General features: G+C 41.5%; 1 protein-coding gene and 1 long non-coding RNA gene across 33 annotated transcripts in view; one reads left to right on the top strand and one right to left on the bottom strand.

Moving 5' to 3' along the window:
- Nucleotides 1-27,145, top strand: part of CELF4 (CUGBP Elav-like family member 4) — a 670,877-nt gene that overhangs the window by 508,868 nt on the left and 134,864 nt on the right. The window lies entirely within an intron of this gene.
- On the bottom strand, nt 14,205-26,720 carry LOC131593003 (uncharacterized). The gene is made up of 3 exons (XR_009280742.1): nt 26,591-26,720; nt 19,417-19,521; nt 14,205-15,219 (listed from the first exon to the last, which is right to left on the bottom strand). It is a non-coding gene; the product is annotated as an uncharacterized LOC131593003 (long non-coding RNA).

Here is a 27,145-nt window from a genome sequence, read left to right as displayed (position 1 = left end):
TTTTTTATTAGAGATTCTTAAGGTCAGTTGCTGACAAATGTTTTTCAGAAAAATTGGGACCATTTTAGGAATTCTCTCTCATCTAATGATACATCATTTTCAAAAGCTGAAAATAATATTTGCCAGGTGTTCTGGATTTTCATGCTGAAATAAATCTCCATGTTTTCTGGAGCAGAAATTCCTGACTTTGATTCCCTTTCCCTCATGTTTGACTGACAACCATTGACACACTGTTGTGAATGAAGAGTTGCTGTCTATCTGAACTCAATCACCTCAGACTTTCCCCTAGATGATTCATATTATTCAAATGATCAGAAATCTATAAATCTCAGAATGGAAAAGTGCAGAAATGGCATCTTCATTATTCTTCCGGTTCTTTTTTCTCAATGAGGATGTAAGAGTCAGTTTTTCATATGTAGTTGTTTCAGATTCAACATTCTCTTCCTCAAAGTTGGAAATTCCTTCTCGTTAGTCTTTGCATGTGGTTAGAAGAGATGACCATCTCAGTTAGAAAATATTTTTGTACAAAATTCATCAAATGCAAATAAAATATCCTCATGTAAACTCTTGGTAGCTACTTTAGAACCATGCTAGCAAGTTTATTTCTGAACACAGGAAAGAAGCACAGTATAGCTGATGGGCTTACCATGGGGGAAAAAGCAAACAAAATGAAAACATCAGTGAAAGCATTACCCTTGCCTGTAGAAAATGTAATTTTAACTCATCTTCTATCTGTAAAATCAACTCCTTTAATAAGGCCACATTCCTCCAAAACCTAGACAACACTGGAAATTAAATTTCCTATCTCAAAATAGTTTTGATAGGGAATCTTTAACCTGCCTTGAAACAGCAAGTGTGGTGAGAGGGCTGTCCCAGTCAAACCCCCTGGTTGTGCTTGGTCATTCTTAAAAGCTGTTAATGGCAATGCAAAACATTTGACTATGTAAAAACGTAAAAATCACCAGAGGCTCCATGTGTGAACAGAAAAGGGATATCCTCCCTTTCCCCATGGATCTGGTCCTTTCTCAGTGTTCAAAAGAATTTGAATGTATGGTGGGGAAATATCTTTCTAGCATGAGAGAAGGAGTAAAGCGGGGGGAGCAAAAAGAGACAGAAAAGGGAAAGGAAAAGAAAATTCTACTTGATTAGCTTCTTAGCATCAGTTGGATGTGACAACTCTTTGAATATGGATGAAGTCTACAAGAGGGATCATCTGCCAGCAGTAGTTGTTACCAAGGAAGTAAGTGATGCTGGAGGTCGGAGGGCACCTGTCTCGCCAGCTAATGAAGGAATTGTGGGAGACAGAGCTTTTCTATCTGATTAGTAAAAGGGCTGTAATTCCTGTCCTTCCCACCCCCACACCTTCTCTGCTCTCTTTTAAAATGATTCCAAGGCTATTGTTGTTATTGTAAGTGGGATGTGAAAGAGACTGTCCTAGGAAGAGCTTTGCCTCTCTTAAGTGATATTTTGGCCAACAGCTTTTGCCAGTCTCATCAACCCACACAGATTCTGGAAGGGAAAAGCAACTCTTTTCTTTAATCTCCGCCAGACTTTTTTCCCAATCATGCTAGGAGATGAAAGTCACCCTTGATTTTCAAGGGGTAGAAATGCAGTTGTTGGGAGGGACTGATTAAGCACAAATGTATATAGGGGGGTGGGAGTGTTAAAAGAAACAACTCAGGAATGCTTTATCTGTAAGAGCAACAAACTAAAAAAATGGTTTTGCTAATCACAGGCTATTGCTTCAACCCACTTTTCTCACTCAATTTACTGCAAAGATAACCTAAATAGTCATATAGTTAGTCCTCCCTTTTAGGTGTCCTGAGAACTCCATCCCCATCCTTCTAAAAATCCCACTGCAAAAACAGACCTTTAGAGAAGGTCATGGACACAGACGAAAAACTGGATATATGAGGATAAAGTCTCTGAAAGTCCGATTTGAAAGCAGATTTAGGCATGCAGCATTGTACACTAACCAGTGCACTGCAAACACAGGGAGGCAGAACATATAAAGAAAAAGATGCAGAAAAGAAAACAGGCGTAAAATAGGAGTTTTAGGGATCACTCTATGTTTCCCAAGGCAAGGCATAAAACAGAGCTTTCTCATTCCCAGGAAGAAGGTCCCTCTGGTTATCTCAGTCTCTATCACTCTCTGGCTCAGACTTCCCCTTACCTGCAAATTTCTTACAGAAGCTCATCATGGCTTAAATCAGTAAGTTTCAGGACAGCTTTGGTGGTTTTCAAGAGCAAATAATTTGGCCCATGCATTACACAGACAGACCAAAGATTTTGCTTGACCTCTCTAAAGGAGTACTGGTCTGATCCTCTTATTTATTTACCAAGTAAATGCCACTCACTGAATTTAAGATGTTGTCAGAGAGTATGAATCTACACACAGCTCTTCTGTAGACAGGATCAGGTTTCACAGAGTTTAATTAATGCTGAGGATAAGACATTTTCCCTTCCACTAGCAGAGGAAAGAGAGGGGCAGTCTGGAACTTCTTCATTGTTGAGCTATCACTCAAAAACTTTGCTACACCATCAATCGATACCATGCAATTGGGAAAAGATGGATATAGCAAGGCAGCTACTCCCATGATAACACCCAAACATGGATAGTTATACGAGGCTGCAGTGAAAGACACATCTATACCAAGGCATTGTGATTGAAGTGTCCTACTTCAGAACACTGTGAAAAGCACAGAGAAATGCCCAGAAACCCCTTGCCCTAAACAAGGTCCTCCAAAAGTTTTCGCTGCTGTTCTGTTGAGGGCAGATATAAGTTAATTTTCAGGTGTAATATCTTATTGGCTCACATTTTCAAAGATATTTACTAGCAGAATTTACTAAAAGAATTTACACTCCACTGGTGTGAAAGCCTGAACTTGCCACCTGATAAAAAGAAAAAAATGAGTCATGATTATAGATTGTATTTTAAAGTGGAATTTATCTTTTGTATATGTATGTATATACATATACATGTATATGAATATATAAATATACATGTAGATGTATATATATATGTAGTTTACCCCTTTTGAGTGTGTTTCCTTATGTAAGTGTGGATGGTAAGAAGAAAGGAAGTAGTTTATATCTCACTTCTAATTTTTCTATGCATTTTAAAGTCTTGATAAACTTAAAAGAATGAAGATGAGTTCAGCAAAGATGGGACACAGCTAATAGTGTTTCCTCTACAGAGTGCGTATCTGCAATTTCAAATAAATTGTGCACTATTGTGCACATTTGGTGCCTCTGCCCATAGGCATTCAATCTGAAATTAGAAGTATTTACTTTCATGTGCTGTTGCACAGCCAGCTTTAGGGAAACCATGGCCCTGTTAAGTTCTGCATAATCCTGTTAGCATCCTGAACAGCTTTAAGGAACAGACTCACTTTTAAACTAGTTGGTCAGGTTTAATGTTCCCTAAATTTTCCCACATCTAAGACATTTAATTAAAATGCAGATCCTTCCAAGGATCCTTCCAAGTCAGTCAAGACTTGCAATATAGAACATGGAGAGAAAAGTGCTTTTTTAGGGGAAGTGTGATTTGCCTGAAAGCAGATTATTATATTATGAGGAAAGTTGTGCCCTCAACTTTGCAGAGCAGATCCCTGTTAGCTACAGAAGAAAGATAAGGCTGATTATCTCAGATAGAGGCATGTCTTGTAGTAAGCACTCAAATTTCTCCAAATGGATCCCACCCTTTCAAACACAAAACTCTAAATCTGCATATTATTGAAATCAATATTTAGTTTTCAGACATAGTGAAAATGCTATTCCAGATTACAAGTGAGGAAGGATTTTGTACAAATGCTTTATTCACTGGGGAACAGAAATATATGCATTCTCCTATCAAATAATAAGATACCACAATCAGTTTACTTGATTGAAAATGTGAAAAATTTTGCTGATGAGGTATTTTTTAAACAAAGCTATTTATTTTCCTTTTTCTCAATTTCCTTTCTTAATCTATTTGCTTTTAATGAAAAGGGAACCAAAAAACAAAATGAAAAGTTGCTACATTTTGGGTCAGGAGAGACACTCTTTTAAACTGTAAATTATTTTATTTATTATTATTATTATTAATAATAATAATAATTAAAAATAATAATAATATTTTGGTGCATATTTTGGATAGTAAACAGTTTTCAGACACATATCAGTCCATGTGTGTGACTGCCAGCACCTTTAAAAATAAGTCAGGAGTGTTCAAGGTCTGGGACGTCAGGATCAAACAGAAATATTAGGTATCATCTTTAGATTGGATATTAGGAAAATGTCTTCATTGAAAGTGTGATCAGGCATTGGAACAACCAGCCCAGGGCAGTGGTACAATACTATCCTTGGAAGAGCTCAGCAGGTGTGTGGATGTGGCTTTTGGGGGACATGGCTTGGTGGTGATGAGTTAACAGTTGGACTGGATGATCTGAGAGGTCTTTACCAACTTAAATGATTCTATGAACCTGTATGGATCCCACAGACATTTATGTAGGTATAAATGAAAGGGAAAGCCACTCCCTGGGCAGTTTTAGCCATCAGTTTCCTTCCCCATACAAAGATGCAGCTGGCCACAGCAGATGGGGCAGGTGATCCATCCTGTCAGGTACAGTGCCTCCAGCAGTGGCCTGTGCCTGCTGTGTGTGAAGCCCTCCCTTCTGGCAGCTCCTGGCCAAATGCTTGGTGCTGGACAGAAAGGACAAATTTCTCCCCAGGCCCTGCAGTGCTGACCTGGTGTACTAGTGACACACACAAAGACAAATGCTCTGTCCAGATCTTGGGCTGTTGCAGGTCATCTTTGCACCTGCAGAACCAAGACAGCCCCTTAGGTGATGTCTGGGAACAACACACAAATGGAGTCAGAGAGTTCCAGAGACTAAAGGAATCTGTGGTGTGCAGGAAGAGCCTGCAGCCAAGGACAGCCAGGGCCAGGACATCTCCTCCACCACAGACTGATCATCATTCATAGCAGGAGAGTTTGACATGGAGGATGAGCCTCATATTGATTTAGATTTTCTAAGGCACTATCTCTCTGCTTTGTATTTTAGGATTATTGAAATATCTGGGTACTGCCAGTCATTTCCAGAAATGAGCCCCCACTTGTAAGTGCTCACCTGATTTTGAAAAGAAAAGGTGCAAGGATCCATGTAGGTATCAGGTAGAGCACTGGAGAGGGAAAGGAGATGGACCATGTGCTCAGTCCTGCCCAAACCCTCAGAACCCAGTAGCAGGCCCAGCTGTGGCAGGCTGGGAGCACATGTTTGCTTGGATATTCATTATGAAAGCCTTGTTAGCAACCCCTTGATCTGGTGAGGAATGGGAGCAGCCAGGGGAAGGTTTGAAGAACAGAGAATCAAAGGATATCCTGAGTTGGAAGGGACCCACAAGGATCATCACCTGTCCCTGCACAGGACTAAGAAAGCAGATCTGCTAGGTGAGGAAGTAGGGTGAATGTATTAGGAAATGCTTCCTTGGTCATTTTATCAGGCACCTAAATTAGTGGGGTTTTCTGGGAAAAAAAAAAATTAAAAAAAAATTAAAAGGTTTTTAAAAAAAACCAAACAAAACTCACCATTCAGCAGTTCAGCTCCAGATCTCCATAACACTTTCAAATGAAGGCATTACCACAGAGCACATTTTATTCCCAGAGACACTCTTGAGCTTGAGCAGAGGGGATTTGCATCTGTAAAAAGGACGGAGAGAAGGAGACAGCAAGGCTTAGCCTTTGTATCTATCACCAGAGCTGGAGGAGGGGAAAGCCTAAGGAAGGGGATGTTTGACCCTCACCTGAGTAGTAAAGAGATTGGAGACAAAAAACATTTTACTCCAAAAGGCCCACCTCCTTTTTGTTCCCCCAAGTCTAGCAGAGAAATCAGAGCTGCAATCTCCTGTTGTCAGGGGCTAATACATAAATAAATAAAGGCTCAGATAAGATAACCACAGCCACAACAACAACAAAACATGTAGCAGCATCAGGGGCAGGAAGGATCAGCATCTGCTGTAATTAAAAATCTGCTTTCATTGATTTTTTTTTTAAAGGAACACATTTGTAGGGATATGAAGAAAATGCTTCCACTCCATCTTAGTTCAATGAGTGGTGTATGTCCGCTGTTAGCTACAAATAAGCCTTTGATCATTTTACTGCTGTCTGTAAAAAAATAACTTTCCTGTGTATTTTCCTTTTTTTTTTTTTTTCCCCTTTAAATTGGGAGCTTCAAGAGGGGAGTGGCAATAGACAGATCTACTTGGGAAACCTCTGAATGAGGGTGGGGGAGAGAGCAAGGAGAGGAGAGATGAGAGTAAATACACAAAGCTGCATCTAGCAAGGAGGGATCAGGTTGCCAGAGCCCAGGGGCTGAAACAACCAACTGTACCAGCCTCAGCTCAGAAAACCCAAAATACTGTGCTTACTGTTCCAAGCTGCCTACACTCCTCTCCAAACATAACAATTAGAAGTATGTTGGTGTATTAAAATTGCAGGAAAGCTTGCATTTGAGCCCAAATTTAACGGGAGCGCTTCATTGTGCTCACCCTGAGGGGAAAGCTGAGGGATGAGGGAGCAGGCAGTGTGGGAAATGCTGGTCCACGTGGGGGTGGGACATGGAGGACACAGTTTTCCTTGCCAGAAATGGCACTTAGCCTTGTAAAGCCAAGCACGTGAAGATGGAGGTGGGCGGCAGAGAGCTGCCCTCCTTCCCAGGGAGAGAGCCGTGGTGGATGTAGTGTGGGCCCCACCTCTGCTGCCAGCTTGAGCAGTATTTGTATGGAAATCACTCATGTTTCCCGCTGTAAAATGAGCTTAAGACCACTTTGCCTGCCTTCCAGGGCTTCCTGAGGGTAAGCAGATTAAAGGTTTGGAAGCATGTGGGTGCCACAGCAGAGGGGAGCAGAGGCCAGCGTGGCACAGCCGGGGCTTGGGGGGATGCAGAGCCACCAGGGTTGGGTCCTGCTGCCTTCACGTGTCACACAAGTGTGAGAAGCCATTGCAGGTGGTGGCACTAAGGCAAAGTAGGCTCACTGCCTGGTCAACAAGGGATTTAAATGCAGCTTCTATCCTCCTCCCTCCTCTTGCCCCAGCAACAGCAGCTAGCTTAGCATGATGGGGCTCTGTACAAAATCCCTTCCCATCTGATAGCATCAGTGACCCATCCTAGGGCTGGCCATGCTCCCTTATGGTAAAGGGAGTGCAGAAAAACAAACAGTTTTTCCTAAAGGGCTGAGGAGTCTGGATCTGGCCTTGGTGGGAAGGCAAGGGGAGCAGTCAGGAGATAGGAGAGGACAACGTGGGGCATCTCTGCTGGGGTCTGTGTGATGGCACAAACTGCTCCAAGCTCACAGTGAGTAGATAAGTCCCTTTTGCCTGTGGGTGTCTTTTTCCATGGTTTCTGAGAGGTATTCTCCATGTTTGTACATCACCCTGACTGCCAGCCCATTACTTCCCAAGGGTTTGGGAGGTGCAGGGAGTAGGTGATGGTGAGCTCTGAGGCACACACCTTCAGACTGTGTGCCTCAGAGCTCAGTTTCTTCCAGCTGTTGTTGCTGAGGAGAGGAGCAGGAAGGTTTTTCTGCCCCCAGGGGCACCAGGGCATGGGACACACATCACAGGGTCAGATCACTGGATCTTGGTCCTATGTGGCCTCACCTCCACTCGCTCTGCACATCCCATTCACAGGCGGCAGCGACAGCGTGAGAGGGTCCCCGCATGTGCATGTGTACCCACTGTACTAATACATATGTATGTGTATTTTTACATATCAGTTCTATAGGGCTCAGCAACATCAAAAGGAACCTGGATAATCAGAGCAGAAGATATAAAAGATCAAACAGAATATCTTTTAAACAGATCTGAGAAGCTTAATTTTCATCCAATGTTACTGCAGGAGCTTTTCCTTCTTTTTTTTTCTCCCTCTCTCCATTTTTTTCCCACTTCCATGAGTTTCTTTGATCTGTTTTGATGTCTTTTTCAGCTCCTCTTTCAAAAAAACTCTTTTAAAACCTTTTTTTCTTTTTTGCTTTTCCTTTCCCCGAAAGTCATGGAGGCTTCTAAGAATAAGAAACTAGCTACATGCAACATTTCCCCACACACTTTCCTCCCCACAATGCACATGCACTCCACAGTCCCTGTTCTGCTCAGAAACCTCTGACTCCAGGGCAGAGGGATGAAATTAAAACTGCACTGAGTGAAATGTTATTTCCTTCATGTCAAGGGTTTTCAACTCGGTCACTTTTGAGTCTTGTTCAGGGTTTGAATTGGACTACATTTGTGGCAAAAGCTGTTCCCTCAGTTGTATGTCTAGCAAAAGGCCAACTTCACAGAGAGAAGCCTGGCAGTCTTCATTTCAGACCTGTGCTATCAGCTCCCATTGACAAGGATGTGAGCGTAGGGTCAGGTCACCTGAGTTTTCCCTTTGATTTCCTTAAGGCCTGGACAAAGTTACTTAACTTTTCAGCCTAACTACTGAAGAAATTACTAACTTCTGCAAACTGCTATGCCTATAGGCAACATGGAAAAATTAAATTTCACCCATGGATGAAAGTCACTGAAGAAGAAATGCTCTCTTCACAGCTCTATGGCACAATTTTCGCTCTGGTTAGAGCACACCAGAACACCCCCTCTTAGTTCTCCCAGGTGGTTTGAGCTCTGATGTCCCTTCAACACCCTGCAGTGCCAAGCTCCCACACACAGCAGTGCCCCATGCCATGCTGAGATGTACCACCTCAGCCTTGACACACTGGCATTGCACCCCAGCAGTTCTCCACAGGTCACCTGGCCACATGTGGGGCAGCTGACGCTCCCCATATGCTCCCAACAGCCTCAACTCTCCCAGCTGTCTTTCCCATTCCTGGTTTTGCTCCTCTTTCTGTAGCAGACACACTTTCAAAAAGCCCTTCTCCAGTGAAAGGAGCACTCACCAGCACCTCAGAGCAGGCTCTCCACAGCAGGCACCAAGCACAGGCAAGAGCTGCACAATATCAGGTGAGTGAAGTCAGGTGAATATATGTGGCAGGGCACTGCAGGGGATGGCTGTCTGCTGGGCACAGGGCAGACAAAGCCAAAACTCTTTTCATGCTAGCCTTAAGCAGGCTGCAAGCAACTTCTCAGGATGCCAAGGCTTACATTCCTGCATTAAGGCTCTCCCTCCCTCAACAGCTAGTGTCAGAGCAGTAGGAATTCTGGTCCTGTTCTTCTAATTAATATGATTTCAATCTCTCAGAGTGTCCTCAGAGCCCAGATAAAATGTAGAAAGTGTAAATACTGTACAGAGACACAGAGACTCACAAGCCTGCCTTGTCTTTCAAGCCGAGTTAGCCTTTCTTGCAGCAAGCAGATGAGCTCAGAGGAACAGGAAAAAAAAAGCCTGAGCTGTTACAGCAGAAGTTTTGTGTGAAACCAAAACTGCCCTGCAGATTGGAAATCTATTTTCAGTCATTCCAGTTCTTTCCAAAATACTAATAATAATAATAATTGAAGTTCTGAGGCTTTTCAAGTAATTTTTATCCACCAGCCTCCTCTGAAGTACAAAGCCAGCTCATGCCTGTCAGGCCAGCTGGGCTGAGCTCAATCTGAGACACAGGGTGCCAGAAATTTAATCCTGAATTTCCCAAATCTAATCGAAATGGCACAAGCCGTGATTAATAATTCACTACTTTATTACTGATACGATGCCTCGGACTATCACAGCGTCTGAATAATTGATTTGCCAAGAGGGGAGACATGTCCTTTCCTAAAGCAGAGAAAGTTTGACCAGAGAGTTGCTGTGTAAAGCTGGCTAAATGTTTTTAAATAGTTTGAGACTAGATCTCTGACATTCACTTGGTGTCTAAGGACAAACTGGGAAGAGGCAGACAGGAAGTTTTATACCATCCTCCACAGAACAGATCAGTCTGTACACAATCTAGAAGCAAAGGGAAAGAAAGATTAGAAAGGACTGGAAGGGAAGGAAATCAAGTTACCAGAAGAAATAATCCTTATCCTACAAAGTATACACTGTATGAATATTAGCTGCCTTTAGATTTGTTTCATTAGGTCTGTGTCTCCTATCTCCCACACTGGCCCGTGCTTTGACTCATGGTGGTTCAGATTGATTGAATCTAAGAAATGGTGAATGTCCATAGAAGAGCTGAGCAAAATTTGGTGTAACACAGCCACACTTTGTATTTTCTCATCCTGGAAGGCTGACAGTGGGTGACTGTCCTTAGGATTAGAGGCAAATTTGGGCTAGAAATGGTGCTTCAAAGTTCTCAAGAACTTACAGCCCCATATCTGGGCCTTGAAAATGCTTATAGTCAGTATTTCAGTTTGAGCAGTAAACAAAATTTCCTTCTCCCATCAAAACAGGACCTCAATTTTCCCATTTGTAAAACAGAGATACTGAGCTCTGGTGCACTGTGTTCCAGATATTCCTTGGATGGACAAGAACCCAGAACGCTTTATACTGCTATCATCTCAGCTGGTGTGGGATGGTGACAGTACCATGCAAGTACTGTTCTGAACAATCAGAGGGACTTTGGTGAGGGCAAACTGTGGCCCTGCATTTAGAAAAAAATATTGTCTGAACTTTTTATCTCCTGCCATATATGCAAGGTGACAGGTCTACCAGAAAGCCATCCCATCTACAAGCAGTTTTGTTGAAATTTTCAGAGCAAATGGCAGCCTCTGGCACTTTCAAGGAACAAAACACAACAAAGCAAAACATTTTAACTGCTAGCTGAAAAAACAGTCCTCTGCCTTTTTTATTCTCCACTTTATTTTAATACAGAAGTTTATACGTATAAAACAAGTCACCCACTGAGCTAGTAGCAAAGGGGTTAACATAATTGGGGCTGTTTTCTCCCCCTCTCACTTTGCCTTTGGTAGTTAAATTGAAAGCAAGTGGTACTGCCTTATTACTATCATTGTGCTGAGATATTGCATTAAAGGAGTTTAGGGTTTCAAATTGAATGTCAAATATAATATCACAGTGGAAAGTTGAAGTGCGCAGCTGAGCTGCTCAGCTCCGGAGGGTTAACGCCTGCCCAATAGCACTGCGAGCCACTGATGGCCATTTCAGCCCACTGAGCTATCTTCAGATGCTCACCACGACATGCAGGCAGGAGAAGGGGGCCCTGATGGATGTCAGGCAGCTGCAGATGGAGAGAAAGAGAGTTTGGTGTAACGAATTGATTGCTGGGGAATTGATTGGAGTTCTGTATTGCCTCAGCTGTAGCAGCCGATCATAACTAATCAACCCTTTGTCACTTCTGACTGGAGCAGCGTCATGCTTGGACCAGGGATGGGGAGAATGTCTTTCATTCTCCTTGGTAGAAAAGTTCCTTGTTGGAAAAGAACCATGGCCATTGCCATATGATTTTTCTACTTCAATGCTTAGAAGCCCAATAGTTCAGGTTTGGAGTCATTTTCTAGGTGCATTATTACAGTATTGCCAATGCCTTCCTCTAGTCCTTATATTTGGTGGGTTTTTTCCACTTTCTTGGTCTGAATTATCCTTTTTTTCTGCAGGAAACATTAATGACGTATGCTGTATGATGGAAAAAATACATAGTACCACATACAGGCTTAATACTGGAAACATGTTTTTATCCTCTTGTTAATGTGAACTAAAGTGTATTAAATCAAATCACTAAGAAAAGCAGATTAGACCTATTCACAGCTTGGAGGAATCCATATTTATCCTGGGGAACAAATTCCCACTGAAGCAAATTTTCATTCATTGCAATGAGTTGTCACTGTAATGAGTTCTTGGGGTAAATACTTTACTCTGGTACCTTAAGTCATTGGAGGACTGCCAGTATTGTTCATCTTTCCAGCCTCACTGACATCACTGCAGTTATGTCCTCCTTATACCAAAATTAGAGCTGTTTAGAAATCTGACCTGACACTGCAAAACTGTCTCTTAAGTGCTGTGAAAATCTTGGACTTAAGATTTGAATAATCTTACACTTCACCAATGCTTTTAGTCTGCTGAAAAAATCTGAAAACGTCTGAAAATCTTGTTCATAGTCTTTGAGCATGATCAGTTTGAGGATCAAGAAAATTGTCTTCTCCTCCTCCTTCTCTCCCTGCTTTTCTTATAAACCCTCCCTGAGCATAGCCTGTGTATGACTAAAAGGTGCCTCATTTTCTGATTCCCTAAAGGACTGTGTCCTGGGATGTCAGGCCCAGTCTCAAACTGATATCTGAAACTGCCCAGAGGGACTGGTTCACCATTTAATATGGGCAGGAGTTCATTAGGTACTTCTCATGATGGCTGAGACAGGTAATGCAGGGCACACCCCACCCACCACATCACTCCAGTGAACAAAAATGTAGCAAAAACACCTGCTGTGCCTGTGCATAACTTGCAGAGAGAAAAAGGGAGGCTTCATCTCTCCAAAATCACTGTTCAGCAAAGAAGTTACATGTGTCCAGGCAGGTCTCTGCTCTGCAGGGATCAGTGACACATGCTGGAATTAATATGCATGTAACTTCATGCACAGCTTTAGGAGAGACTTCAAGTCACCTGTGTGTGTCATTGCTTTGCTGGACAGGAATGGATCAAGCCAGGCTTCTCTTTGGAAGAAGCATGGCTAATTACCAAAGAGTACTTTTGCACTTAGCATTATCTTTTTATTATAAAAATATCTACAGGCAATTATGAAAATAAAGTCACATTAATTGTGGTGTACGCACTGTTGACTCAGTGCAAATTGAAAGAGAATTTTGTCAATGTAAATATCTGAAAGAGATACACTGTCCCCAGAGCAGGTGGAAATGTATAGACAGAGCTATAGAGCAAGTCTGCTAAGAGAATACCTCATGTAGCAAAGTCTTGGATCAACTCCACAAGTGTGAGACAGCTTTTTCCCTTTCATTACTTAACATCCTAGGAGTACAATGAAGAAAGATGGTAACTCTAGTTGATGCTGTGTCTTTGTGTTTGTTTACTGTGTTGCACATTGTCTTGTAAAAGATTAAAAAGAAAAGAAACTTAAAAACCTGTAGGGTAAAGTTAGAATTTTATAGCCCTGTTGGGAAATAACATAGCAGGAGCAGCAGGTTCATCCTACAGATGCATTATATTTTGTGACAAACTCTGGTGCATGCAGAACATCCATCAATCATTGAGATAATTTTCCATCTCATCAATTATGCAAATTAAACCAGAAAAACTATGTTCAAATAACGCTAAGGGCCTGACATAAACCCAGGAAAGCAAGGCAGCTTGGAGCGAAGGTTGAAATCCTACCTTCCCTCTGCCCTGCCATGCACTGGCTTTTCAGGAGACAGGCTGTGCATGAGCACCATGGCAAAGAAGTTTTTTGTTCCTGCCAGAAGCACCAGCAAACCATGCCATGGCTGCTGACAGAAGCCTAAGGGACAAACCTTCGTATTCCTTCTTCTGGTCTTCAATATCCATTCTTTCCAGACTGATTAGGGCCAGGACCTAGCTAAGGTGGTTGTGAGGGTGTTCCATGGCCTGTAGCACCACAGTCCTGAATACTGTGATGCTGATGGACAGGCTGAGCTCTGAGCCACTCACTGGGTGTGTGAAGTCAGAGGGTGGAGGGAGAATTCTCAGCTCTCAGTGGCTGAGTTCATCTCCCATTTCCCAAAGAAGTGCCAGCATGAAGAAACTCCTTCTATGGCAGTCCTGCTCACATGAATTAATCCTTCTTTTCTGGTTTCTCTCTGCTGTGACATAATGAACAGAGCCAGACCTGGAGAGAGAAATCCATCCCTTTTGAAGGAGTGGCATGGGGCTCACATGGGTGGCAGACACTGCCCATGTGAAGATATTTTCATTCTCCCAGCAGATCTCCCTCAAAGGCAGAGCAGGACAGTGTGAGTTAAATACCTCAGAGCTCAAAGCTCAAAGTGACAGGAATGACAGTGGATAAGACATTTGTTAGCTTTTCAGGGCTTTGGAGCAATCTTGCAATCAAAACTGCTGTCTTCTCATTGATGCCGTGTTGTCACCATGAAGCCTTGAGGAACTACAAACATCAACCCAGATAACACAACTGCTAAGTCATGGAATAAGGAAAACTCTCCAATATGCTGGTTATTTATTACTATTTTTATTGTTACATCACCATCATCAACATCATCATCATCATAATAGTAATAATAACAACAACCACCTGCACAGTGCTGAGCTTCAACCTTCTTCTATTTTTCTTATTTCAAAATCAAGGCAGTGATTCCTTTGACTGAGTATGTGTATCTGCAGGGTGTACAGCTGTACCAGAGTAAATCTCTCTTGGCTGCCTCTGTAGTCAACAGGGAGTTAGGCAATATGGTCAGTGGAGTTTGATCAAGGTTTATTTCAGCTCAAAGTAACTCCCCATCATTCAGTCACAAGAATTTTATCCTGAATAATACGGACTGCATTGATGAGATCTCAGTTCCTGTCAGGGCATCTGGCCACCACTTGGACAATGTCTCAAACATCCACACCTGCACTATAAAACCTGCTGTTAGTTGGGATCCATTTCATTATTGTTCCAGGTCTGAAGCATCTAGATTTAAACAGTCACAGAGTTACATAACACTGTAGAGAGGGCAAGTCAGTGATGGTGGGATCCCTTTGTTTCTGCGGCATTCTACCCTTGGAACTTTCTTCCAGTTTCCAGGGAACATACTACTTTTCATCAATAATAGAGTAATGCCTTCTCAGCTGGTATATAGAGACGTTTTGCCGCACGAGGAGTCAAATGAAAATGTACAGAGAAGTAAATGCTTTCCAGTCAAAAAGAAAAGATTTGGAGACAGAAGGAAAAAAGACAATAAAGTTCCCTTGCCGAAGGACAAAATGCATTTTAATTCCAAGTGCCAGCATCAAAAGACAAAAAACTCGTTTTAAAAAAAGCCCACTCTATCTATTTAGCTATCTAGCTATCTACCAGAAAACTTGGGGAAAAATACAGACAATCAAAAAGATTACTTTTATCAGTGCAGTCACACCACAAAACTTTTTTTGCCCTCCAAATTATTACTATGAAGCTGTTTCGTAGGTTTTTTGCTCCTGCTCCTCCATTTCTGATCACAAATGCATTGCTTGTACTCCCCGTTGGTTACACTCCACATTTGGTATGCGACCACCAGCTCTTAAACATAAGTGAAGAACTATACTCCACTGATTTGTGTCAGTGAAGCTGTGTTTGGGAGATAATTGTTCACTGGGTTTATTTATTACAGTCACTCTCACAGGATCTGCATCACAGTATGGTCACAGCATGTCTCTGGAAATAAAGCAAAATGAATTGTATAAATAAATCGGGTACATTAACTCAACATGAGCTTTGCAGGAGCAATATAGTCAATAGAACATACTAGTAAAAGTGACAGGACATTATATATTCAATGACACATGCTAACGAAGGTAACAAGAAGCACTTATTCCATAAAGCATACAAATATCAAGTAGAGACAGAGGAAGTTTGAGTCACATCCAATTAAAATGGCTCATTTCTGTCAGGTCAGCTGCACTTGACAGATGTCCTCATATACAGCAGCACCTTGCAATGATCTTTGTACCCAGCCCAACTCATCTCTCATTAGCAAGACATTTCATTACCAGTCTGTGGGACCATCCTCTCAGCATTGCTGATTTCTGTCTGCCCAGCAGAAATGCTGTCGAAGCCAAGAGCTTCCTGTAGGTGACTGTCTAGCCAGAGAGGGAACTTGGCACTCAGTAAAACCCACCTACTCCAGAGGCACCTGAGGCACTTGCAGCCACATTTCCTGAATACTACTCATTGCACTCTCTTCTGACTCTTTTTTCTTACAACTTGTAAGATAAATATTTTTTTAAAACCTATTTTTCACCTTGTGTCCCTCCTTCCCCCTACTCTATACTTCATGAAAGCCTCCTAGCAGGATTCTGAGATCTCCTTTAATTTGTGGAGAATATCAGCTGACAGTAAGACCTTCTGTGCTGACAGGAGAGCATGGGAACAGGGATAGGAAGAAATTACAAATGTTCTGCTTCTCTTGCTGGGAAACAATCCCTTTCCTTTACACAATTCTATCCAGTTATGTAAACAGTTTGCACAGGAAAAAAAAAAGGGGAACTTCTCAAGCATTTGTCTGTCAGGTAGAGGTACACATTATCTTTGTGTTCTAAAATACAGGCATACTTAGGTAGTTCTTTGCATCTACAGGACTCATTCAGAGAATTCATTTCTGGGAGAGCTGCCAGTGACCACAGTAGCACCCCCATATTCACCAGCAAATTAAATAAGAAAAGAGCCGATTTGTGCATTGGTTTTGCCAGAGTGCTGGAGGCTCTTTGTAGTTTAGCTAGTAGACCATAAAAAGTACTTAGCTATTCTTTCATTCTCTTTCTTCATACTCAGCTTGATTCTCTCAGCCACAGGTTTTAATTAGACAAAAACTTTGCTTTGACTGTTTTCAGGCCATGAAAATTTTGTAGATGTAGAACAGAAGTGATTATTCACTCAATGATGGTTGTAAAGGATATATGTGTGTGTGCATACATGGACTAATGTAGTAGGCATAACTCAGACGGAAATAAAAGCATCAGAAGCATCCTACTGCAGCTCCAGCCTACCAGGAAAACAATTTTATGTTATTTTTTAAAAATACAAATTATGTAGTATATATTATGGCTATATAGAATATATTATATATGTATAGTATGATTCACTGTCTCTATTTCCCACTCCTTCCCTTTTCTCATATTTATCATTCCTTTTAAGAAGTGGTTAACATTTGATCCTCAAACTGACAAAGACATGATTTTAAGAATTAGATTTCCATTGTTACTTAATGTATACCATAGTTTTAAACCATGGGGAATCTTTATTCCTTCAATTAATAAATGGCTCAGTGACACACCTTTTAGGTATCTGCCCATGACTGACAGTCCTTATTTGGCATCTTGTTACCTCCAACACTCTTTCCTCACACATCCACAAGGCCAGAGGCACCTGCCTTTCAGCACACCAGTAAGGGAGAAAGTTGATTCTTGCTTCTTTGTCCTGTGAACCAACTGATACCCACACCACCACACACCCCTTTAGCTAATGAAAGCCTTCCCAGAGCCACTGCTGCTGTGAAATCAACCCGTGATTTATGTTCATTAACATCATGAACATTACTGTGAAATTTTTCACCCTGGCACTGTCTTTTTCAAGCAATAAAAAATGAATGACTTCTACCAAAAACTCTTCTGTCACAGAAACAGGAAAGCCATTTTCTGAAAATGTGGTTGCTCGGCCTCAGCTTGGAGCAGAAGTCAATGGGTGCAGGTTTCTAGATTTATAAACATTTCTTAGAATTAATTTATCTGTGAAGTCTAATGTCTTCAATGTAGTTGTACCTGTCAGATACAAATGATTCAGCTATGCAAGATGAAATCCCAATATGTCGATATGATCTACTGTAGAAACAGGTTATTTTTCTTTCCCCTTTTTCCAATATTAGATAACTGAGTCTCCATCCAGATACAAAGAAACAAAAGAAACCACATAATATAACCAATAACATTCAAATGCAATATTTAATAGTAGTCTGACCAAGGTGGGGAGAAAGTCTTATGAAAGCAATGTTGATTTTCGGTATCTCAGCCCTGCATGCTTTTCCAGACACGATATAGATCCTCATTGTCGTGGTGATGTGTGTATCTCTCTAGCCTAAACTGAGATAGGATCACACTGGGGTTCTGTCCTTCTGTGACACTTTTCACTTGTGGAGTTTTGGGACTTTTTTGTTGTTTTTTGTGGGGTTTTTTGGTTTTTGGTTTTTTTTTCACAGTACAGCTGTGGTAACTGGAGGGCTATAGCACATATGATTTGCTCTTACAGAGCTTTTTTATTAATTCACAGCAGCAAAGTTAAGATCTCATATTCCGATTTGTAGGAGGTAATCTTCAGAAAGGAAATTTGCTGAACGTTCATTTTGTATCCCTCTTATGTCAGATGCAAGAAGGAGATGGAGCACCTTGTATCCACTCCTGTAAGAGCCTATTAGAAGGAAAAGGTACTGCTTGTATTTCCATTTCACTTTCATTTGGTACAGATTTTGGGGTCAGTTTTTCTTCTATCATTCCATAAACACGTAAGCAGGGAACAACACAGGAGTGAGAATATTTTGAAAAGGCTGCCCCCAGATTTTAGCATCTCTGTGGTAAATACGTGGCATATGCAGAACAAATGTGCAGCTGTGATATTGCTCACTGTGTAGATTCTCCTCTTCTGAGGGCCAAAATAAAAGGAGTGTAACTGAACACACAAGATAGAGAGAGGCATAGCAAAAGTTTTCAAGGAAAAGTACTTATCACTTCAAGCAGAGAAGTCATGACAACTTTATATCAATGGGAGGGGGGAAATTAAATATATGGCACTCTTGTGAGCATCAAATAAATTGCAATTAGGAGAAGGCTGAAAATGAAGAAAACCTCAGAGAGTGTGACAACTATAAGATTTTTTTTTGATGGTGGAAGTATGGTCCTTCCAGTGAAGTGGCAGAGGCTCTTCTGATTATGTTGCCTAATTTTAAATTGGATTGGACAAAGTAGCTAATTTCCAGTAACAACAAGCTGTGCTGAAAGTTAGGTGAGGGAAGCTATTCTAATGGGTTTTGGGAACAGAAGGAGGGAAGAATCTACTGTGATAATCAAAGAGTTCTAGTTTAGGCATCACTGTGCAGCAAATTGTTCATTAAAACAGTAACTACTTCTGTCTAATTATTATACTTGAACATTTCTGAGCACCAACAAGAAAAATTACTGTTAGCAGCACTAGCCTACTTCTGTCCTTCCCATTTTTCACCCCAAACACCTACAATGGAAAGTGAACTTTCATCTCAGTTCCTACATGATCCATCTAAAAGTATTCCTTCTTGCTCAATCTCAACTCTAACACAGTTATATCCAGTCTGAGGAAAGTCAGGTGCCACTACCAGCCCAGCACTTAATGTGCAAATAATGAAGGAAGTGAGGGAAAAACACATGGCTTGTAGAGTAGAAGCATTATTATTATTATTATTATTATTATTATTATTATTATTATTATTATTATTATTATTATTATTATTATTATTATTATTAATAATAATAATAATAATAATAATAATAATAATAATAATAATAAATAGTAATAATAATAATAATAATAATAATGGTCACTTCACTTACAGATTACAATTTTAAGATCAAAAAGTACATTATAAACATTCAACCACTGATGTTGCAAAGGCTTTGATATCCTATGTGCTCAGGATTTGCATTCTGGACTGCTTATTATTAACACTATTAATGATACTGCTTTGCATTAGAGCAACAAATAATGAACTTAATCAGGGCCTGGAGGCCTCTTCCACTACATCTCACAAACATAGATGCTTAAAACAATGACTAGTTTCAGACCTACAGCTTTATATACAGCTTTATAGTTGTTGGGTGGGATTTATCTCACCTTTCACTATTTAAAAGCAGGGCTCACAAGGTTGCAGGATGATCATGAGTGTCCTAGTTAGCAGAAGACAAGGTGTTTTTCTGTCAGCCACAACTTCCTGGGCTTCTACAAGGAAATAAGAACATGGGTTAAGGATGTCCAGGGACTGAGATAATATGCTGTTACGGGTCTAAGTCCTTGAAATGCAGCAGTCTGATTTGTGTGTGTGTGTATTTGAAATGGTTTGTGTGTCCATCTGCACAGAGAGAAATGTATATACAGATAGATGGATATTTTATATGACTCATTCCTCTATTGCCATTCCTTAATGGATGCTATTTGCTTCTTCTGGAACTGTCCCTGACTAGCATATCAATCCATATTATGTAGACATCACCGAAACAGGCATAACAAGGAGCAATGACTTGAATTCTAAAAAGGAAACATTTAGTTTAGACATTAGTTTAAAAAAAAAAAAAAATCTTAATGATAAGGCCAATTAGGCACCAGAATGAGGCACTGGAGGTGTTTTCAGAGGAGGTTAAAAAAAGGACTTGCACCAGGGGTAAGGAAGAAAATTGTGCTTGCAATAGAAGTGTTTCAGATAGATTAGATAGGTAGACAGATATGTTTGTGTGTGTTCACATGTACATATAAAAATATGTAACATGCACAAACATCATTGCATTTTGTGTAGGTTTATGTGTTTACACATATGTGCACAGATGTGTATGAATGAAAGTCCCTACATGAATTGGCCCGCTGTAAAAGGTGACCTACAAGATCAAGTAAATCAGAAGGTTTTATTTGTCTGCTAATCTGACTGTTCTGGAGCTTTTTTAGACTTGATAAAAAGCAAAGTTTATGGAGTTGGAATGCAGTATGGTGAAGCAGAGCTTGGTTCCCAAGCAATGACATCTTCAGTGGTTAATGATGTCTGTGAGGGCACTCTTAGTCCATGTCTACCAAGCAGCCCTAGTTTGGCCTCCAGGAGTCGTCCCCATCAATGCTGCAAGTCCTGCTTGGCTGTCATCTCTGAGACAGCCCTCTTTTAATCACCAGCCCACTTCCTCTTTGTGTTTGCCTCTTCAAAAATGGCAATGGCCTTCTGTTCTCTTCCTTGTTTCCTCTTTCTGGGATAGAGGTTAATATAGACAGAAATATTTTCCCTCCAATTTAGGAGTATTCATTTTATGAGTAGCTAAGGAAGAGTGATGAAGCACACCACTCTACCTGACTTTACATTAAATAGAAACTTCCATACAGATTTTATGTATCTGTGAAGATCACCACCCATGGGGCCCAAGCTTCATTTTAGGAAAAAATTTTGCAGTCTTGGCCTGTTTAGTGGTACCAAGATGGGTAAAAAATTTGTGAGATGTTAATGCGGTGCTTTTGTGCACCTGCTTCTACACAACTTCCATCTGAAAATACCCAAATGGAACCTACTACAATTCCATCTGCTTCCAGCTCAGCTTTAGGCTCAGAAAATCTTGCCTGGCCTAGTCAAGCCTACATGCACTTGCTTTACTTCAGGGCTAGAGTAAATCCTGTTGATTTCCAAGGAACAGTAAGCAAAACTGGTCACAAAAAACTAAAAAGGTGTGTGCCCCAGGCCACAGAAGATTGTGTCAAAGCCAGATCTAATTCGAAGCCTCCCAGATCCCAAATATTGCCATAACTGCTGGAAAGCACATGTAATGTCACAGGAAAGGGCCATGCTGTTTGATTGTGACCAATACTGAGTATGTCTGAAAAATCACAGTCTTTGATAGCATAGGGGGAATGAGAAGAAAGTCCTGTTTACTCTAAATTCATCCCTTTCCCTGAAAATTATATGGACTGTGTAGATCTTCATGGCTTTCCTAGACATTGCTCCCAAACAGCCATCCTTTCCATGCCAGGGGAATCTGATGCCCAGCACTAGTTCACTCTGATTTTCTTAGAAAATGAGAGTGAAAAACAATATCTGGATGTCAGCCTCTGGCACCCAGCTCTTCATATTTCTTTCACTTACTCTTCCCATCTCTCTTCATTTTATTTCTTTTGGACTCTAAGTTTAATTCCAGCTGGAAAGGACCAAAATATATCTATTGGATATGCACAGAAAAAACACCATTGTGGAAGAAAAAAGACATGCAGAAATAAAGACACACCTTTGGGCTCTGCCAAACTAAACACTGGGGGTGTTTGTGTGTGTACAGAGAAAACAAGTATAAACATGTGCATGTGTCCACAGGTGCCATTTAATTCTCCAAAGCAGAAAAAAAACAGGCTCCAAATTTCACTTCCTGTTGTGGGGAATAGCCAGGCTGAGAACACCCAGCCTCCACCAACATATTTGATGAGCAGTAAGAGAGTGTCTCGTCTACACCATTTTCCATCAGATTTCCTGCACCCTGAACTCCCCTGCAATCAGGCAGCCTGAGAACCTGGGAGATCCTTGTATCCTTGATTATCATATTTGTCTAATAAACTGGACAATGTGATGGAAAATACCCTTTTAGAGACTATAAATGTGCCTATGAAAGTTGCATTCTTCCTTGCAGGATTTGTTTGGGCTGGTGTAGATCCAGCCCAGCTATCCTGAAATCAGCAGTGGTGTTCCAGATTTACACCTTAGCAGCACATGGTCCTGTCATGGGAAATGAAATTCAAATAGCATATGGGTAGTGCAGGAAGCCTTAGAAAGGATGTATTTGGTCAAATTGACAGGTTTGTCTGTGACTGCTTACCTGTAATACCTGGACAACAAATTTATTTCAGAGGGAATCTGTGGGATTCATTTCATCACCTCATTTTCGATAATTCCCTGACAGGAGCTGGACAGTTCTAAGTATTTATGAGTAAAGGTGATGGAGACAAGTGACTTTGGGGCAATGTAAAAGCTGGGAGCAGAGGTCAGATACAGCTTTCCATGGTGAGACCAGTGCATGGTTTCCACCTACAAACAACCCTTCTGCCCGGCTTGCAAGACACGACCTCTGCTGCAGCCACTCTCTGTCCCACTGGAGATCAGCTTTGGCAAGATATTTTTGTTTTTCCTACTCTGAAAATCATATAGTGAAAATCCCACAAGAAACCACAGTGAAAACTGCAACATTGCCCAGTGCTTCATGATGCAGACAGTGATTTCACCTCGCAGCCTTTCTTTTCAGCACAAAGTGAGACTTCTCAGTCATCTAAATCCAAAGTGGCCTAAAAGATTTTTTCTTCCCTTCCCCACTGATTTGGGCTTTTGTGGACCCAAAAGAGAAGCACTTCTCTCTGACAGAGCTTTGCACTAATTAGTTGCACCCCACTGCCCAGCACTGCAGTCCTTCAGGTGCAGACTTGCTTTCCATAAGGGAGATTAATAGGCAAACCCTGCCTCAATAGGGCTGTTTACTTTGGCTTCCTTTCCTTCTGTCATTAATGTTATTTTCTTTAATAGATGTTTTGAATTATTTGGGAACTTGGTAAACTGGATGCATTTATAGTGTCTTTTAAAATAACTAAATAAATGTGCTGAGCACTGCTTAAGAAAGACCATGTCTTCCCAATCTCTGATAAGGTTTGTGAAACTCAGCTGAGCTTATGTCTAAGTTAATGGCAGAGCTGGGGTTTCTAGATACAGATTTTTTCAAATAATGATTATGATATCCTATATTTGCCTAATCCTTTCCACTCCAGCATTCCCCACAGCACAAACCAAATGTCTCATCAACCCCCAAAGCACAGATTCCTTATTCTTATTCAGCTAAATCTTTCCTCTCTGCCATGGGCTTTTACTTGAGTTAAGACTTCAAGCCATGCTCCTATGTACACTCTAGTTTTGCTTTATAAGGTATTCAGAAGCAATTTCCTGTGGGATGTAATACGTCAGCTTTTCCAGCAAGGGAAAGCCACATATCTGTCCAGGGGTCTGCTCTCCAGCTGCTATAAGTCAATGGAGATGCTTCACTGGGCAGAAGAGGAATCCCTTAAACATGATGCTGGAAACAAGACAGGTAAGCCTTTACAGCCTGCATAGTAAGGGCTTTTTGTGTTACTTTTTTTCTCCTGTCCAACAAGCCACCTGCCTAGCAGACCTGCCAAAAGGCCTGAGGTGGATTTATGTGATTCAATTTGGACAATATCTTCCACCTTGGCTCGAGTTGGTAGGGAAACTTTCACCATTTGATTAATTTTTTGCTCTCTCAAAAGCTTGTCTTCCAAGTACACATTGCAGAAATATTCTTGTGGAAGTTCTTGAAATGGTCAGCTTGTCTTGCTTTTAGATCACAGACTGAAAAAAGAGTGTCAGTATTTCCCTGTCCCTCAGCCAGTTTAAGACCCTTTGTTTAAGGGCAGTTGTCCTCTGAGGAGGGAATGCAAAGCCCAGGAAGGCTGATGAGCGGCACTCGGCTGTTTGCAGAGCAGTGTCAGGCATCAATAAGCCCTGCAAGGGGCAACAGGCAAGAGCAGTGGCAAAAGACACCTGTCCCCTATCTGTCTCAAATGTCTCACACCTCTCCCTCCTGCTTTCACTCATCTCTCACTAAAACCTCTTTTTTTTTTAACACAAATTAATTGCTACTGCAGAAACCACTGATATAGTTAGTACACCCCAGTGTGCAAATCAGCTTCACTGAGGTGAAGATGGGAAAATAAAATAAATAAAAGCCTCAAAAGGGTGATCTTTCACAGGTCATTCTAGCAAGTCCCCAGGACAGCTGCTTTTTGGCACTTCCTGTCACACCCAGGTCCTGCACCAAATTGGAAAGAAGGGCAGGCTGTACTTTATCCACATCAGCACAATGAAGTAGCAGGGATGTGACACCGTGGGTGGAAGAACAAAATTAAATTCAGTTTCTTGTCTTCCTCTGGCTATCCTCACTCTTACAGAAAAGGAAACCCTGTGACAGGTCCAATAAAAAACTTCCCCCACCTCTTTTTTCAGGTGTTAGGATGGGCATCCTCTTCTGAAAAGATCCCCCCCAAAAGGCCCTGTCTGTTGGCCAAATAAGAAACGTCATTTTGTCTGTCCTGCCCCTGGTTTCTTAAGGGCCAATAGAGCTACAAACATTTCCTGCTGTCATGTCATCTCAGATTGTCACCCTTCTCACCTCAGAAATGCAAATCATGCAAGCCCAAGTGCTGACCTGTCATTCCCCCAATATACTGGGGAGCAAATTATATGGACATCTGCATTCTTGTCTGCTGCCACCTCTGCCACAGTTTCCTGCAGAGGAAAAAAAGCCCATAGATATCTTGTTTATAGCCCTCCTTATAGTCCTCCTTTCATCCTGCAGCTTGGGTGTGTTTGGAGCCTCTCAGAAGCTCTGTGGACACTAACTGAACCAAGCAAACTTCAGAGGGAATAAAAAGAGTCTTGCAGGCTTTCAGGAGTCTGTCAACACCTTAACTGAACCAAAGCTCACCCCTCCCACTGTACCTTGCACAGATGTAGCTTTGCACTGACAACCAAGTAGTTCAGGCTCAGATACAAAATTTAGATCATTTAGGGGGGTATAAGAAACCAGTAAAGGAAATTAAATACACAGAAAGGTATACCTTTGTGCAAATAAAACTAGCATACAGATAATGAAATAATACTTCTGAATGCCTGTGCTTCCCTTAGGTTTCCTTCGTGTTGCTGGGAATATACAACATATTAGTTATGTTCTCATTAGTGCAGCTCTGAGGTATGTTTGTGTTCTCCATTTAGCTCTGTCTTTTTTATCAGGTTCTCTGTATCTCCACACTCACGCTGAGCAGGCTCAAACCCCTCATTGCTGGGCAGGAATGAGGGAGAGGAATTACAGCTGCCTTTTGTAGGAACACGGCTGTCCTCATCAGGAGCAGTGAATGAAAGAACTGGCTATATGCTCCACTTGAGCACTTTGTCCTCATGTGCCCTTTCCCGTGTGCTGATGGGGTACTATCTCCCTGGCTTTGGAAGCTGGAGTTAGGGGACAAGTGTTACAAGCAGATGTATGCCAAAAGCTAAGGAATTTTTTTTTTTTCAGCATATATTTATATATTTTTTTTTTAAATTATGGTTGGGTTGGAAATACAGCAATGTTTGTTTCTAATTCAGGGCCCAACAGAAGTGCCAGAGTCTAGTTTCTCCAAGACATAGCCTGACACTTCTGATCTGTTTGCATCTCATCAGCAGAGCGGTGTTAAATCCGGCCAAGGCAGAACAAGGAGTGCTCCAGGGGGAGAAATATTGCTGCTGTAGGAATCAGAGTTGGTCAATGACTGTACAGCACTTCCCTAGCACCCTACTCCTGAACATTTCTGGGTTGTAAAACAGAACTCCTGGGTAGTGCTTTAAAGACTCCTTTTTTCATATTCTTTATGAGCTTATACTCCAGCTTGGGCTATTGTGTTTTGCCAATTGTATGTGCAATGGTATTGAATACTTTTCTTTATTTTCCTGCAAAAACATAAAGAACTATAATGCCTGTTTGTGCATCCCATGATGCCTCACCATAGAAGCACCTCATTTTGCAAGAGGTAGTAAAACAGCTCCTCTGAGTAAGGAGCTACAGTCTGAAGGAAAGAAAAGTAAGGGACTGCCTCAGCACATCGTTTGTGAACACAGCCATGAGGAACTCAAGCTTTATCCATGTAAAGAATAAGTGCATCTGTCTCCACTATGAGGTCTGGGAGTTTATTCCTGCTGCAAAAGTAGTGGGCAGCACCTCCATGCAGGCAGCCTGCATGCCACCCAGGACACAGCATAGTGCTAAAAATATGGGGAAAGAGAGAAGCCAGCACTGAAGGTTTGAAGGACAGAGTGGCCCATTTCCTTCCTCTTCCAAGCTCTTGGCTTCTCATCCAGCCATCCTCAGTTTGCCTGTTGTTATCCTCACACCAGCCTCTGTGAGTGTTCCAGTTTTCCCTGCATAGCTAAAAAAAACCCAAACAAACTGTGGGAAATAATGCCCAAGAGTTAGGTTCCTTTTCTTAATGCAGGAGTGGCAGGAGGATTGTCCCAGCCTGATGGGTATTGTGCAAAAAAATCCCCACTATGAAGCCTAAACTTCTTTTTTTCCATCATCAAGGTGGCAAATGCAAGGTCTAAGCATTTATTTATCAAAATCACTGTAGATATTTTCTTCACTGGGAGGCTCAGTACTTTAGGCTTAAATCATCCATCACAACTAGGGAAAGGGAAAAAAAGGGCTTTTCACCTTCATGGATTTCCCCCCTCCCTTCATCTCACCTTATTCGTGCTTAAATGAGTAGAAATTCATCTTTTTCTCCAAAGATCCAGCTGGCTGCAACACGCTCTGTGCTTAAACAAGCTGCCTGCATTGGAAGCATTTTTCAAGCTCTCTGTCTCTGTGTGTCTCCCTCTCCCCAGCCCCCTGGGCCTTGATTGACATTTCATCTCATTTTTATATTTGACACCTCAGGGGAAAAAAAAAAACAACAACCAAATAAAACACCCCACCCCCCAAAAAAATAAAATCCAAAAAACAGCTTAAAAGAATAGCCCCTGTTTGCAAAAGCAAAGCAACTTTTCTCAAAGACAAAACAGGCTTCTCACCAGGAAGTATTCACACTCTCCAGTAAATGCTCTTTGCTGCCAACCTCAGCAAGGTGAATTTTGTGTGTGTGTGCAGCTACACTTGAACACAGTGCATGTTTGCACCTTGTGTAATGCTTAATTCTGCCTTTCCTGAAAGCTGATATGGAAAAGCAGACATGCCGCAAGTCGCACGAGTGGCTCCTCTGTGGCTCTGAGGGTGGGACGTCTGTCTTGTGGCAACAGCTT

The sequence above is a fragment of the Poecile atricapillus genome, chromosome Z (assembly GCF_030490865.1).
Source record: "Poecile atricapillus isolate bPoeAtr1 chromosome Z, bPoeAtr1.hap1, whole genome shotgun sequence".
NCBI classification, from domain to species: Eukaryota; Metazoa; Chordata; class Aves; order Passeriformes; family Paridae; genus Poecile; species Poecile atricapillus.
This window is presented reverse-complemented; position numbering and strand designations above follow the sequence as displayed.